The following is a 14,069-nucleotide window of genomic DNA, read 5'->3' as shown; positions in this document are numbered from 1 at the left end:
CAACATGAATGGTTAACTAGGCAAAAACTCTTTTCATGTTTTTTCTTGTATCTGGGTACATGAATCCTCTAGGTCTGAAAGTTTCATACATATGTGGGATAACCATTAGTCTCACTATTTTACCTGCTGGCCTTCTTTTGATCTCTGATTCTGCTACTTCATAGCCTAGGCTTAGCCTTTCACTATTGTCTACCATTGTCGGGGTTTCTTTATTCCTTGTAAGTTCTTACTCAGCCCTAATCCTGGATACCAGCCCTTATTGATGACTTGGCTCATCACTATCCTTGAAAAATGTTGATTTTTAAGTCTTTCACCTATAGAATTAACTAGTTCAAAAGATTGATAGGAGCATTCTACTGCTTCTTCGGTAGCCTCTACATACGGAGCATTCAACAGTTGGGTCACTAGCATGTTTTCTTCCCTAACTACCACTACCAATTGATCTCTTACATTAAACTTAATCTTTTGGTGCAAGATAGAGGGCACAGCACCTACCATGCGAATTCATGGCCTTCATAGTAGACAGCTGTAGGATGGATAAATATCCATCACTTAAAACTTTACATTAAAAATGCACGGCCCAATTTACAAGGGCATCTCGATATCTCCCAAGACTTTTTTTCTAGTCTCATAAAATGCTCTCACGATCATTTGATTGCTTTTTATGTGAGAGTAGTCAATGGGTAGCCTCACCAAAGTTGTCATAGGCATGACATTGATAGTGGAGCCATTATCAATAAAGACTTTGGCTATAATATGGCTCTTGCACTTACCGTGATATGCAAAGCCTTGGCATTTCTCTTTCCTTCCAAGGGAATCTCATCATCGTTGAATGAAATCTAATTCGGCATGACTAGATTTCTAGCCAGGTGATTTACATATTCAACAGATACATTATGTGCCACATATGCCTGGTTCAATACTTTCAGCAGGGCATTTCGGTGTGGCTCTAAATTCAATAGCAATGATAATAATGAGATTCACACTAGCATTTTGTTCAACTGTTCAACAACTAAATATTCACTAAGTTTTACCAACTTCAAGAATTCACAAGCATTTTTTTCTAACACCAGTTTCGGGCGATCTTTCTCAGGTTCTACTTCAGGGTTGTTTCATTTTTTTCGTACCTTGGCTTTTTCTTTTCTAGCCTTCTCCAATATTTTTGGAGTGTAACATCTTTCACTTCGAGTAATGCCTCCTACACTAGTTATTTTGGAGGTATCAGCTTTAGAGACATCTCCTTCTTGTCCCTGAACTACTGTATTACAGTCATATTTTCAAGGTAAAGCTTTATCATCCTTATATGGGAATGAAGTCGAAACTTTAAAAGTTACCGGCCTGAGAATGAGTTTATCTAGGACTAACTTTGGCTTATTCCCATAATAAATCGTCATCGATTTTGGAAACAGCTTTACAGGCTTATTAGTCATGGATACTTCAACACTTCCTAAGTTTTCTCTCTTTTCGTAAACCTTCATCTGGTATGAATCCAAGAGCTTTTGCACCTCTTAGTGAAACTACTCATAAGCTTCGATAGAGTGACCCATTGCCCCACTATGATATTTACAACTAGTGCCTATTATATATACTTCATGATAACTGTGCGGACTCACTAGTTGTATTCTGTCAGCTTTTCACAAAACATCAAACAGCTGACTAAAAGATGTCTTAATATCTACCACTTCTTTCTTCAAATGGCACTCCTGTTCTTCACTCAGAGCATTCACATTATGATTTGGCAAAGGATTGCTACTAACATTTGGTGTAATCACCCCTTCTGTATCAAATCTAATCATTCCATCCTTGATCAACCGTTGCACTTTGTGTTTCAAGGTGGTGCAATTTTCAGTGGAGTGACTAGCAATTCTATAGTGATAGTCATAATGGGCTGTGGGATCATACCACTTAGGGTAAGATGGCTTGAGGGGCTTTAATTTACTAGGAGCAATCAAATGATAGTTATAAAGCTCATGATATAATTCTATATAGGTAATTGGGATTGGGTTAAATATAAGTTTTTCACGAGTAGTTCGTTGCTCCCGGGAACTACCCATTGGGCTAGCTGGACGAGTCTGAGATCTTGGAGTAGGCTGAGTGCTAGGACTATATATAGTATTCTAAAGCCTAAGAGGAGGTTGATATGTTTAGGGATAAGATGACTGTACGAATGGTTGGTATGGGTAAGAGGAAGTGTGATTTACAGTAAGATAATATGAAAGGTATCCTTGTGGTGAGTAGGGTTGATAACCCCCGAATTACTATCTATCAAAGCTTATAGCCTGAACTTCAATCTTTTTCTTCTTTTGGGCTCTTTTGTTGGATGCTTCACCTCATTCCAACTTACCATTCTTGATGACATTGTCAATAATTTCTCCTAAAATTACCATATCAGTAAAATTTTTAGTTGCATTCCCTATCATCTTTTCATAATAAAGAGATTTCAAAATGCTAACAAACAGCACTGTAGTCTCTTTTTCAGTCAGAGGAGGTTGTACCTGAAAAGCTACATCCCTCTATCTCTGGGCGTATTCTTTAAAAGACTCATTTGCTTTTTTTTTTCTAGGTTCTGTAAAGACAAACGATCAGGAGCTAGATCGATAATATGTCAATATTGACTGATGAAGTCATGAGCTATATCGCTCCAAGAACGAATGTGGGTTCTGTTCAACTGGACATACCACATGGTAGTAGAGCCTGTAAGGCTATCTTGAAAAACATACATTAATAGTTTTTCATTGTGGGCATGGGCTGTCATCTTCTAGTAATACATGGTGATATGAGTTTTTAGGCACTTTGTACCATCATATTTCTCAAATTCTGGTACTTTGAACTTTGATGGAATGACTACATCCGGGACTAAGCACAGCCCAACAGCATCAACAGAATCATAAAATCCAATCCCTTCTACAGCCCGTAACCTTTGTTTAAGCATACTAATCTTTGAATCTTCCTGAGACTCCACCACTTTTGCTCTTTTTTTTTCTTTATTTTTTAAGTCATCTAGATCAAGAATCGATTCTACTGTCTTTTCAGTAAAAATAAGATTTACATAGCTATGGTAATGCCTTGGATTAGAGGCTGATGGCATTTTAGGATATGTAGGATATGCGAAGTGTTGTGGTGAACCTCTTGTGTAGACTGGGCTTAAAGTGGATCAAAACTTGGAGGATACAAATGGTCGACCACTTTTGGTGATAGGGGGCCTTGTTGGCTTGTATTTTCTTATATTCTCTTTCTCTTATTCAGCTTATTGAGAGCATCTAGAATCTTGCTCAACTCATTCTCAATATTTTCTTATGCTTTTTTTAGCTTTTCAAATCTGTGAGAATTTTTTTACTCCATTTATCTAGCTCTGGCTCTTGTGTTATTTTGATGAACAGGGTTCTCGCTAGATGTAGCTATCCTTAAACCTTGAATACCATATCTTAGAATTAATAAATTTATATGACTATCTCATGGTTACTTTGTTAAGTGTAATGAGTGAGTACAATGAATGAAAATGCATGTATGTAAAGAACATTTGCCTTAAGATGGTATTTAACTAAAAGATTTGATTTATTCCAAAGAAGTTTTATTTACATTGAGTTTATTATCCTAGAGTTATAACCATAAAATCATTTGATCTGCTCATATTGGACCTTGGCTTCTTCGATGAAGTTTAATAGACGCTGCCCATGTTCTCTTACTGGGGCCACCACTTGTTTTAATGCCTCTGCCTCTTCTACCATCTCTCTTGCCTTGCATACCCCTTTACAAATTTGGGTTGCTAGGTGCTCAATGTACTTTTATCTTTCTAAGTTCTCTCTTTTACCACACCAGACTTGGTATAATAACTTTCTATGCTCTCTAACCAATGTAGCAATATGGTCTTTTTGTTCATTCAACTTTTGTCTCAACCTGCTTAGGTAGCTATTCAACATGTTATTTTCTGTCTGTACTTGAGTATTTTCTTCTTCCAATTCAGCATGTTCATGTTTCAATCTTGCATTCTCTTTAGTCAGCTCAATAATTATTATCTCTTTGTCTCTTTCTCTCACACATAACCTCTTACGTTCTTGGTGTAGCTCTGCTAAGTCTTCAATAGCTGCATCACGTTCTCTAGCAATCTTGTAAACTTGGGCTTTATGTTTTTCAGCTCTATCTTTCCACTGATCTTTTTCTTCTTGAAGCTTCTGGATTTCTTGCTTTAACTTATCCTTTTCAGACTCAAACTCTTTTGTCACAAGCTCTAATTCTGATGGTGTCTTTTCAAACTTTCTTTCTATTGGCGGTTGAAAGCTTTCATAAGTGAATACCATTTCTTATCTTTATTTTGCTCTCCAAGGCAAATACCCTAGAGTGACTTTATCAGTAAACAGTCTATAACTCACTTTTCGAGGTTTTTCCATGCTTTAATCATCTCATTCATCCTCTGAAATACTTTCGGCTCACTGTAAGAGAAATCTAACTGATGAAGCCCATGCGTCATAGGGATGAATTGTTCTACCTCGAACTGCCTTCTCACTAGGAGTGGTGCATAATTTGTCGCTCCCCATAAACCCAAAAGTGGGACCACTGTATTATCCCCACACTGATACAACATAGGTTCACGATTCATCCACGGGACCAACCATCTTACTTCGGCACTAGTTAATCTTTGTAGGAAAGCTATCCACTCCTTTTTAGACTTTTGTTCTAACCACCCACTTTCACCAAATTCCTTGATCGAAGATCGATTACGAATATAAAGCTTCGAGAAAGCATCTTTTCTCCATTCGAAGTGGCTTTTCATCCATAAGTATAATAACTGTATGTAGCCTATAAGGCGCCTTCCATTTCGATGACAGTAACTCAAAGATCTGATAGCCTCTGCTAATATTATCGTTGAAGGGTTACAGCCATTGATCACACTCTTGAATAAGTCAACCACTGCTATTTCAATACAACCTAAAACTTTTGAGAATATCACTATTTCGTATATAGCTAAGGCAAATACATCTAACCCCCGTTCTTCGTTGGCACGTTGCACTAGAAACTCATGAAAGAACTTCCAAGGTAGGCAAACCTATTCTTGTTTCTTCTTTGTATGAGAATCCACAACTTCTTTGTCTATCCCCATGAGTTGAGCCAAACCCTTACGAAATCCAGACTTGTGTTTTCTGACATAAATCTTATCAGGAGCCTTGAGGTGCAAACCCAACAAAGTCGAATATTCTTCGATAGTTAGTGTCATATCAACTTCATTGAAGATGAAACACTTGTATGTAGGATCTCAGAATTATGCTACAGGTCTGATTAGTTGATCATCGACAACTACTGCGAGAAGGTGTGCTATATGCCCGTGTCTCTAGCAAAACTGCTCTTATTTTGACGGACTCATCTTCTTCCATATATCAACCAAATCCTCTATATTATTTTGTTTGAGGAGGATAGATTTTTCTTGAAACAAGGTAGAATCATATCCAATTGGTAAACAATCCCCCATCTTCAGTTAAATCTTTTCTGGTTGGACCCTTACTTCGTTGGGTGACTCGCAAGGAGCTAATACAGATGAAGACAAACTAGTCGTTTTGTGGAGTCCATGAAAAATTTTTGTTGAAGATCGTCTTTCAAGCAAATGTTCTTTATGCAACTTTATGATATGAACATGAACCAATGCAAAAGAATGAGGGAAAAGGTTAGTATGCCCAGAAAAAAAAAGAATAAATAAATAACTAAGTAAATTAAAACATCACACAGAATAAGAGGAATGAACCCTATGCTTTTGGTCAATTCTAAAAGAGAAGAATGATGGCTCTATCTATAAGTTAGGCATTCTTAAGGTTCACTATATGTGGTTTGAGGTTAAAGCTAAAAGGTTCCTAAATTGCTCCTTACATCATCGTCCATCACAGACTAGTAAGGCACCCTAATCCTCACCCATTACAAGCTACAAGCGAAAAAGGTTCAATTTGAGTGAGAGTATTTTGCTAGCCACTGCGGAGACATTAAACCTCATGAAAGCAATAGGTACTTTACTCCCTCCTAGAGGGACGGAGCTTGGGTATAGAGCTCATGTTATGCATATGCATATGAATGACATAATTAATAAAGTAAATAAACATGAATGAAATAAAAAAATATATACAAAAAGGTTCAATTTTATTAAGCTTTTGGATAATACAAATTTATTTGCTGGCCTGACTCTCAGACAGTCCCCAGTGGAGTCATCAAACTGTTATAACGTCTAGATCCGGGGATCTATCGCTAGATATTGACTTGAAGGAGTCGCCACCAATCTCTTTTATCTATGTGTGATTGGCCACCTAAAGAATCTATCCTTTTAAGGAACACCTAAGCCTAAGGGTCCCTAAAAGAATAGGTTTAGGTCTACTAACCAGAATAGGGTTCGGGAGTACGATTACGTGTGAAGAAGGTTGTAGCACCCTCACAACGCCCATCGAAAGATGGTACCGGCTTAATTTTGTGTTATCCAATAAGCCTTAAAAATTTACCAAGTAATTAGTTATTGAAAATTATTCTCAATTGACTCTAATACTTTTAGCAAAAAAATTGAAAAAAATTCCCTCACCTCAAGAGTATGCAAGAAAACTACTGTTTCACTTACAGAGGTTCTATCGTCGGATTGTTAATCATTAAAGAAAATTCAAGAAACAAAAAGGAAAAGAAATAAAAAAAAATGATTCAGCTTTAGACATAAATCCTTTTCTCTTCAAAAACTCATTGCTTTTGTACAAGAAAAATTGATACTTTTAACTTTTTCCTTAAAAAAACCATTTTTAGAAAATTATTTTCAAAGAAAATTGATATTTTCAACTTTTCCCTAAAAATATTTTTTAAAAAATTTATTTTCAAGAAAAATTGATACTTTCAACTTTTTCTTAAAAATATTTTTTAGAAAACTTATTTTTAAGAAAAATTGATACTTTCAACTTTTTCCCAAAAATATATTTTTTGAAATTTTATTTAAAGAAAAAAAAATAAAATAAGATAAAAATAAAAATAAAGATAAAATAAAAAATAAAAAAATAAGAAATACTAAATAATTCTAATCTAATCAATAAATAGTAATAATAATAATAAAAATAAAAAATAAATGAAAAAGAAAAAAAAAACCTTGGAACGGCTCGGCTCGACTGTTCAACTTGAGGAAGAAAACGGCTCGGAGACACAGCTTGGGAGTATGCAGCTCGGTTCGGCTCGACTCGAACTCAGGTAGAGAAACGGGTCGCTGAATCGGGTGCGCTACGAGTCGAGTCACCCAAATGAGAACGTGCGGATCCTGAGGTTTTCTTAAGCACAAAACGACGTCGTTTTAATAGGGTATAAAAGGCTCTAATCTTAATTTTTTCAGCAGATCTCCCCTTTCTTCTCTCTCTCTTCCCTTCTTTTCCTCCTTCTTCTCTCTACCTGACCTAAGAACTCCGGTTGAATCTCATTGAATTCTGAAAAATATCATCGAAATCTGAGTTTTTCGTCCGAAGTTTATTGGAAAGTTGGTCGATTTCTGGAAATAGTTGTCGAAAACTGGGTAGCTGGTAGAAAAATTCAATCGGTGTCGAAAAAGTCACCAAAAAATTCAAATTTTGTCGAAAAATTCAATCGAAATCTGGAAATTTTCCAAAAATTTAAAAAAAAAATTCGCCTAAAATTCTCCAAAATTTATAGAAAACTCCTACAATTGCTTCTGATCATTATGAATGCTCATTTTTCTTTCTCTCTTCGCTCCCTTTCTTTGTGTGTGTCCCTTCGGTTCTGTTCCAGCACCTATTTATAGAGATTGATCAGAAAAGTTTCTGATTAATCTCAATTCCCTTTGGGATTTAGATTCAATCTTTGAATCCAATCTCAACTCTGTCAACCCTAAATTTACACAAGAATTCCAGTCTTTCTGATCCTAATCCCAATCGGGAATCAACTAAGAAAGAAAAAAATAAAATAAAATAAAAAATATATATTAATAGATAAATCGTAATATATGAATAGATAAATAATAATAAAATATATATATTAACAGATAAATAATTGAGAAAAAGAAAAAATAAAATAAAATATTAATAAATAATAATAGTAATAATAAATAAATAAATAAATGAATAATAAATAAATAAGATACAAAAAATACAAATACAAATGCAAAATACAAAATAAAAAATAAAATAAAATAAAATAGGCTTACCTATTTGGACCAAGCCTAATTGATCCAGGCTTGGACCAAATTGGATATCTACAAACATAATAATTAATTAAAAAAAAAGAACAAAAATATAGAAACGAAACCAAAAAAATTGGGATGACAGTGGTGCCTTGCACAGCACCATTGGCCACCAACCCCTGGCCTGTCCCCTCACCATACCCTACACCTCATGGGTTCTGACTGCTCAGAACCACCACCCATACCTTGCCAGGCGCATGTTCAACCTGCTAGCACCATTCTAGCCTTATAAAGCACCAGATCTCCTTTTTTTCAGTCTATTTGGAAGCTCTCGGATCGAGCACCTATTTGGCCACTACCAGAATCCCTACACTCAGAAGAACCCCAGACATCAGTCTCCCAAACCCCATAGCCTCTGCCTACATCCAAACATAAAAAAAAAACCTCGATTTTTGTACCCCAATCCGAGCTTCAAATTCATACCCAAATACCTAAACAGAAACACAAAAAAAAAACAAAGACAAACAATCCTCCCCATAGAGAGGAACCTAGTGCCAAAGAAGGTACCTGCAACAAAAAAATAACATCAGTTTTGGTTTTACAAAAAAAAAAAAAAGACCAAAACTTTGTTTAAAGTGAAAAGCAGTCCGGACCTGGAAAGATCTTGTTGAAAAGAGCTTCTAGAAGTTTTTTGGTGCTTTCAACCACTAACGATGACCGTTGCCGGTGACCCAAACTACGGCCTACACGGGGGTTCGAGACCGGACGGTGAGAGAGCTTTGGAGCTCTCCCTATAGCTTTTTTTTTTTTTTGAAACAGGGAAAGAGTGAAGCAAAAAAAAATTAGGTTTTATATAAGGTTAAGAAAGCTCAAAACGACGTCGTTTTGGGTAGGAAAGATCCGCGCGTCAACTTGGATCCGACCCGAGATCTGTGTAACCCGACCCACGATCCGCTTTCAGCTAGCCTTGAACCGATCGAACCAGTTTGAACCGATGGATTGCTCGAACTACTGATTAAACAACCAAACCGATCAGACCGGTCCAGACCAACGCAACGGTTCGGTTTAAGTAAAACAAATTTTTTTTTTTACTTTCTAAATTTTTTTATATATTATTATTTTTGCTATTTTGAGTTTTTTTTTATTCATGCATGATAAATTTAATATTTGATTATTTTTAATAATAATAAAAATGAAAATAAAATAAGATAATAACTAAACAAATATTAAAAATGCTTAAATAATAATAATAGTAGAATAATTTTTTATTTTCTCTACCTAGATGTTGGAGGGAATAAAAACATATTTCTAAAAATAATTTCACCTAGATATTGGAGAATTATTATTAATAAATTTTCATAAAAAAGAAATAAATGAGAATTTTTTAATTAATTTTAAAAAATCATAAAAATCGAATTTGTTTTGAAAGTTTGCCTAGATGTTGGGGATTTTTAGAGATGTTCGCGTTTTCTTTAAACCCTAAAATCCAACCCCTAAACTTCAAGACCTTAAAATCAAATCCCTAAAATATCCAGATCCTAAAATCAAAACCCTTTAAACCTTAAAATCAAAACTCCAACCTTTTAAAAACCCTAAAACTAATTCTTAAACCCTCCAAACCCTAAAATCGAAATCCCAAACTTCCAAACCTTAAAATTAAATTCTAAACCCTTTGAACCATAAAATTGAAATCCAAAAATTTTGAACCCCAAAACTAAAACCCCTAAAATCCAAAATCCCTCAAACCAAAACCCTAAAATCTGAATCTTCAAAATCTTGAAACCTTAACCTTTAAAACCTTTACGTAAGCCCTTACTCAAAACATTATGAAAATCCTAAGGACACGTGTGAGAATCTCATTTGAAATGATTTGTTCCCGAATGCTGCCTAGATGATGGGGTATTTAGGAAACTTTATTTCATTAAGTTTTTCATACGAGTTCTTAATTCGCATTAATAATAACTTTAATAAATAGAAAGTATAATAGTAAATTAGGATCTTAAATATAAACAGTCGCACCTAAGCTCTGCCTAGATGTTGGAGAGTCGGAGTGATCTCATTATACTTAAAAACCCAACTTTAAAATTGTATCTCATTCCACGTAGCATTCATTGGCATACATCCGTTAGCGTGTTATCATTGGTAATTTTGTGCATTATTCTGTCTTTAATTTTCATTTACCACTTGGTGACAAAATATTTTATAATAAAAGGAAATAATACATTTTTTTACTATAAAATAAAATAAAAAAAATAACATTCCGAAGAAAATGATTTTTGGTACTCTGCCTAGATGTTGGAGAGTCACTAACAATTATCTTCTATAAAGATTGTTATTTCATTTTAAGGATTATCGTATTAAATCTTGAGCAAAAAGAGTTATTTTAAATTCTGCCTAGATGTTGGAGAATTTTAAAATAATTTTTTAACTTTGAGATTTTTTCAATATTCCTAAATAAAGAGTTTTAGCAAAATTTTATTTTTCCAAATGAAGGAAATTAGTGTTAAATTTAAAATTGAAATCATTTTTATCCAACACTGAAAAGAGCGTGTAATTAAATGGTTCCAATTTATGGGCGTTATGGAGGTGCTAATCCTTCCCCACACGTAATTGACTTTCGGACCCAACCTAATTTTTCGTAGATCAAAATATATCTTTTTGATAAACTTTAAACTTGCTTTTATAGTTTTATTAAAAAGATAAACTTTTGGGTGGCCAATCACACCCTAACAAAGATTGGTGGTGACTCTCCCTTTTATTTCTCTCGATTTTAAAATTTTTTATATCTGACGGTCCCAAAACTATTACGACAGATGAACACTTATTTTCCACCTTGTGAAAGTGCTCTTTGACTCCATCCATTCAATTTTGAATTTATTCTATCCTTTAATTCCTTGAAAGCCCATTTCCAATCCTTTCCTACCATGGAAGGGAGTCCCAAATATTTCTCCCTATTTGTGGTTGATTAGATTCCAAATATATTCTTTATTGTAGTTTGTTGCGTTTCTTCTGTGTTATTACTAAAAACAATGCTGACATTTAACTTAATTTTTGTCCTGAGCTTTTTTCATATCTTTGTAGCATGTTTTTCACCATTTCACTTTCGTTTCTATTTGCCATTGCAAATAGCAGGCTATCATCAGTAAAGAAAAGGTGATTAACTCTTGGACTAGCTTGACTAGCTCGCATTTCATGTAAAACACTTTGTTTCTGCTTCTCATCTGGCAATGCTGATAAACTTTTTGTGCATATTAAAAAAAGATAAGGCAAAAGTGACATTAATCACTAATGTAAAACACTTGGTTGAGTCTTTTTTTTGGTTTAAAAGCAGGAGTTATGTTACCATTAATCACTAAAGAATAATTAACAAAGGTGACACATCTCATTACAATTAAAATCCAACTAGTATGGAACCCTAGCTTTTCCATTATCACCTTAAGATAATTTTATTTAATGTGATTATAATCCTTGCTCATATCCAGCTTCAATGCAAAAAAACCATTTTTCTCGTTCTTTTTGGTTTTCAAAGTGTGTAAAAGTTCATAGGCTACTAGGATATTATCAAATATAAGTCTAGCCAGAGCAAAAGCACTTTGAGGCTCACTAATACAGATAGATATAATGGTTTTAAGCCTATTCACTAGCACTTTAGAAATAATCTTATAAAGAACATTGCCAAAACTTATAGGCCTATATTATGATATTTTCATGGGGTCTTTAATCTTGGGAATTAGAATAACATGAGTATGGTTTATTTCAAATAGGTTCCTAGCCTCATTTAAATGAGATAAGCACAATTGTATCGTAACATTACCAATAATATGCCAAAAATTTTGATAAAAAAAGCAGGCATACCATTTTGGTGCTTTAGTTGAATGCATTTGTTTAAGGGCTAGTTGAATCTCCTTCGCTCTAAATTCTACAAGAGTTTGTTCATCTCATTTGATACTTATCATGAAGTATCAATCCAAAGACTCAATCATTGGACGTAATAATTTAAAATAATGAAAAATACGGGGAGTCGTTACCAATATTTTTTAGGGTGTGATTGGTTACTAAAAAATTTTACCTCATTAATAAAACAATAAAATGGGTTTAAAGTTTATTAAAAAGATAATTTTAGTCTATGAAAAAAGAATTGGGTTCGAAAATCGATTATGCATAGAAAAAGATTAGCATCTTCATAGCATCCATAAAATTGATACAAATTAATTATACGCTATTTATAATTTTGGATAAAAAATTATTTTTATATGAAATTTAATTATAATTCTCTTCATTTTTAAGAAATAAAACCAATTAAAAATCTTTATATAGAAATAATGTGAAAATCTTTAAATTAAAAAAATACCTTAAAATTCTCTAATATAAATGCAAAATTCAAAGATAATTCTTTTCGTTTAAGATTTATCACAGTATTTTCTTAAAAATAAAATAATATTCTTTGAAATTATAATTATTGGTGACTCTCCAACATTTAAGCAGAGTATAAAAAATTATATTCCCTGGATTATTATTTTAAATTTTTTTATTTTTGAAATTAATTTTTTTTAAAAAATAATTAAATAATTAAATAGCTAACCATAAAATCAATACTTTAAAATACACATATATATAAGTAATAAATGCAAATATAGATGTAAAACTGTGTTTTAAATGATGATGAGATACAAATTTATGAATCATATTCTTAAATATAAAGAGATTACTTAGACTTTCTAATCTAAGTAGAGTTTGAGTGTGACTATTTATATTTAAGATCTTATTATATTTTTATTCTTTATTTAATTTTATTATTTTAAAATACATTATTATAATTCTTAATGAGATAAAATTTAATAAATACCCCATCATCTAGGCATTATTCAAGAACAAATTATGTTACGAGAACTCTTCTTACAAATCCTTAAATTTTATGGTAGTTTCGGGGTTTTAGGTAGATATATGTTTCAAAATTTTATTTAGGGTTTCTATTAGAGCTTTGTGATTATGTTTAGGGTTTAGGGTTTCACTTTATGGTTTCAAGTTTTACTTATGGATTTTTGGTTCACCAGGGTTAAAGGTTTTTTCATTATTTTTACGAACCTCTCCTAAAATCCTTAACATCTATGCAAACTTTTGGAGCAAATTCAGTTTTTATGATTTCTTTAAAAAATAAATTTTTATATTTTATATTTTTATATTAAAATTAAATTTTTATTACTATTTATTTATTGTTTATTATTTATTATTATTATTATTATTATTTATTATTAATAATTACCTAATATATAGGCGAAATTATTATTTTTTTAAACTTGATTTTGAATTCCCTTCAATATGTAGGTAGGAATTTTAAAATCTATTCATTAGTACATTATTATTATTATTATTTGTTTTGCATGAAGCAAAAGTACATGAAAGATAAATTGCATCGAATAAATTAAAACATGAAAGATTAACTTGCATAGAATCAAAGCAAGTATAAAAATTTAAACAATAAAAAGATTAAAATGCATGAAATTTAAACTTCAATTAAATTTAAAAAACATGAAAGAAATGTGCATGTAAGCATATATGAAAGACAAGTGTACTAGACTATCACTAACATCATTTATCAAGCTTAAGATAAAAACACATGGGTAGTGAAGCCTTGAAGTAATGGCCTAACTTTAAGGCTGAGAAAAAAATCGAAATGCATGAAATTTAAACTTTAATTAAATTTAAAAAACATTAAAGAAATGTGCATGTAAGCATGTATGAAAGGCAAGTGTACTAGATTATCACTAACATCATTTATCAAGCTTAAGATAAAAACACATGGGTAGTGAAGCCTTGAAGTAATGGCCTAACTTTAAGGTTGAAAAAAAAATCGAAAAAATCAAAATCGGTTTCAATTGGACGATTTAGATCGATTCGATTAAAATTTTTTTAAATTCAATTTAGAGTAAGATAA

The sequence above is a fragment of the Durio zibethinus genome, chromosome 5 (genome assembly GCF_047325235.1).
Source record: "Durio zibethinus cultivar Kanyao isolate XHJ-2024 chromosome 5, ASM4732523v1, whole genome shotgun sequence".
Taxonomy (NCBI): Eukaryota; Viridiplantae; Streptophyta; class Magnoliopsida; order Malvales; family Malvaceae; genus Durio; species Durio zibethinus.
Note: the sequence above shows the minus strand (reverse complement) of the source record.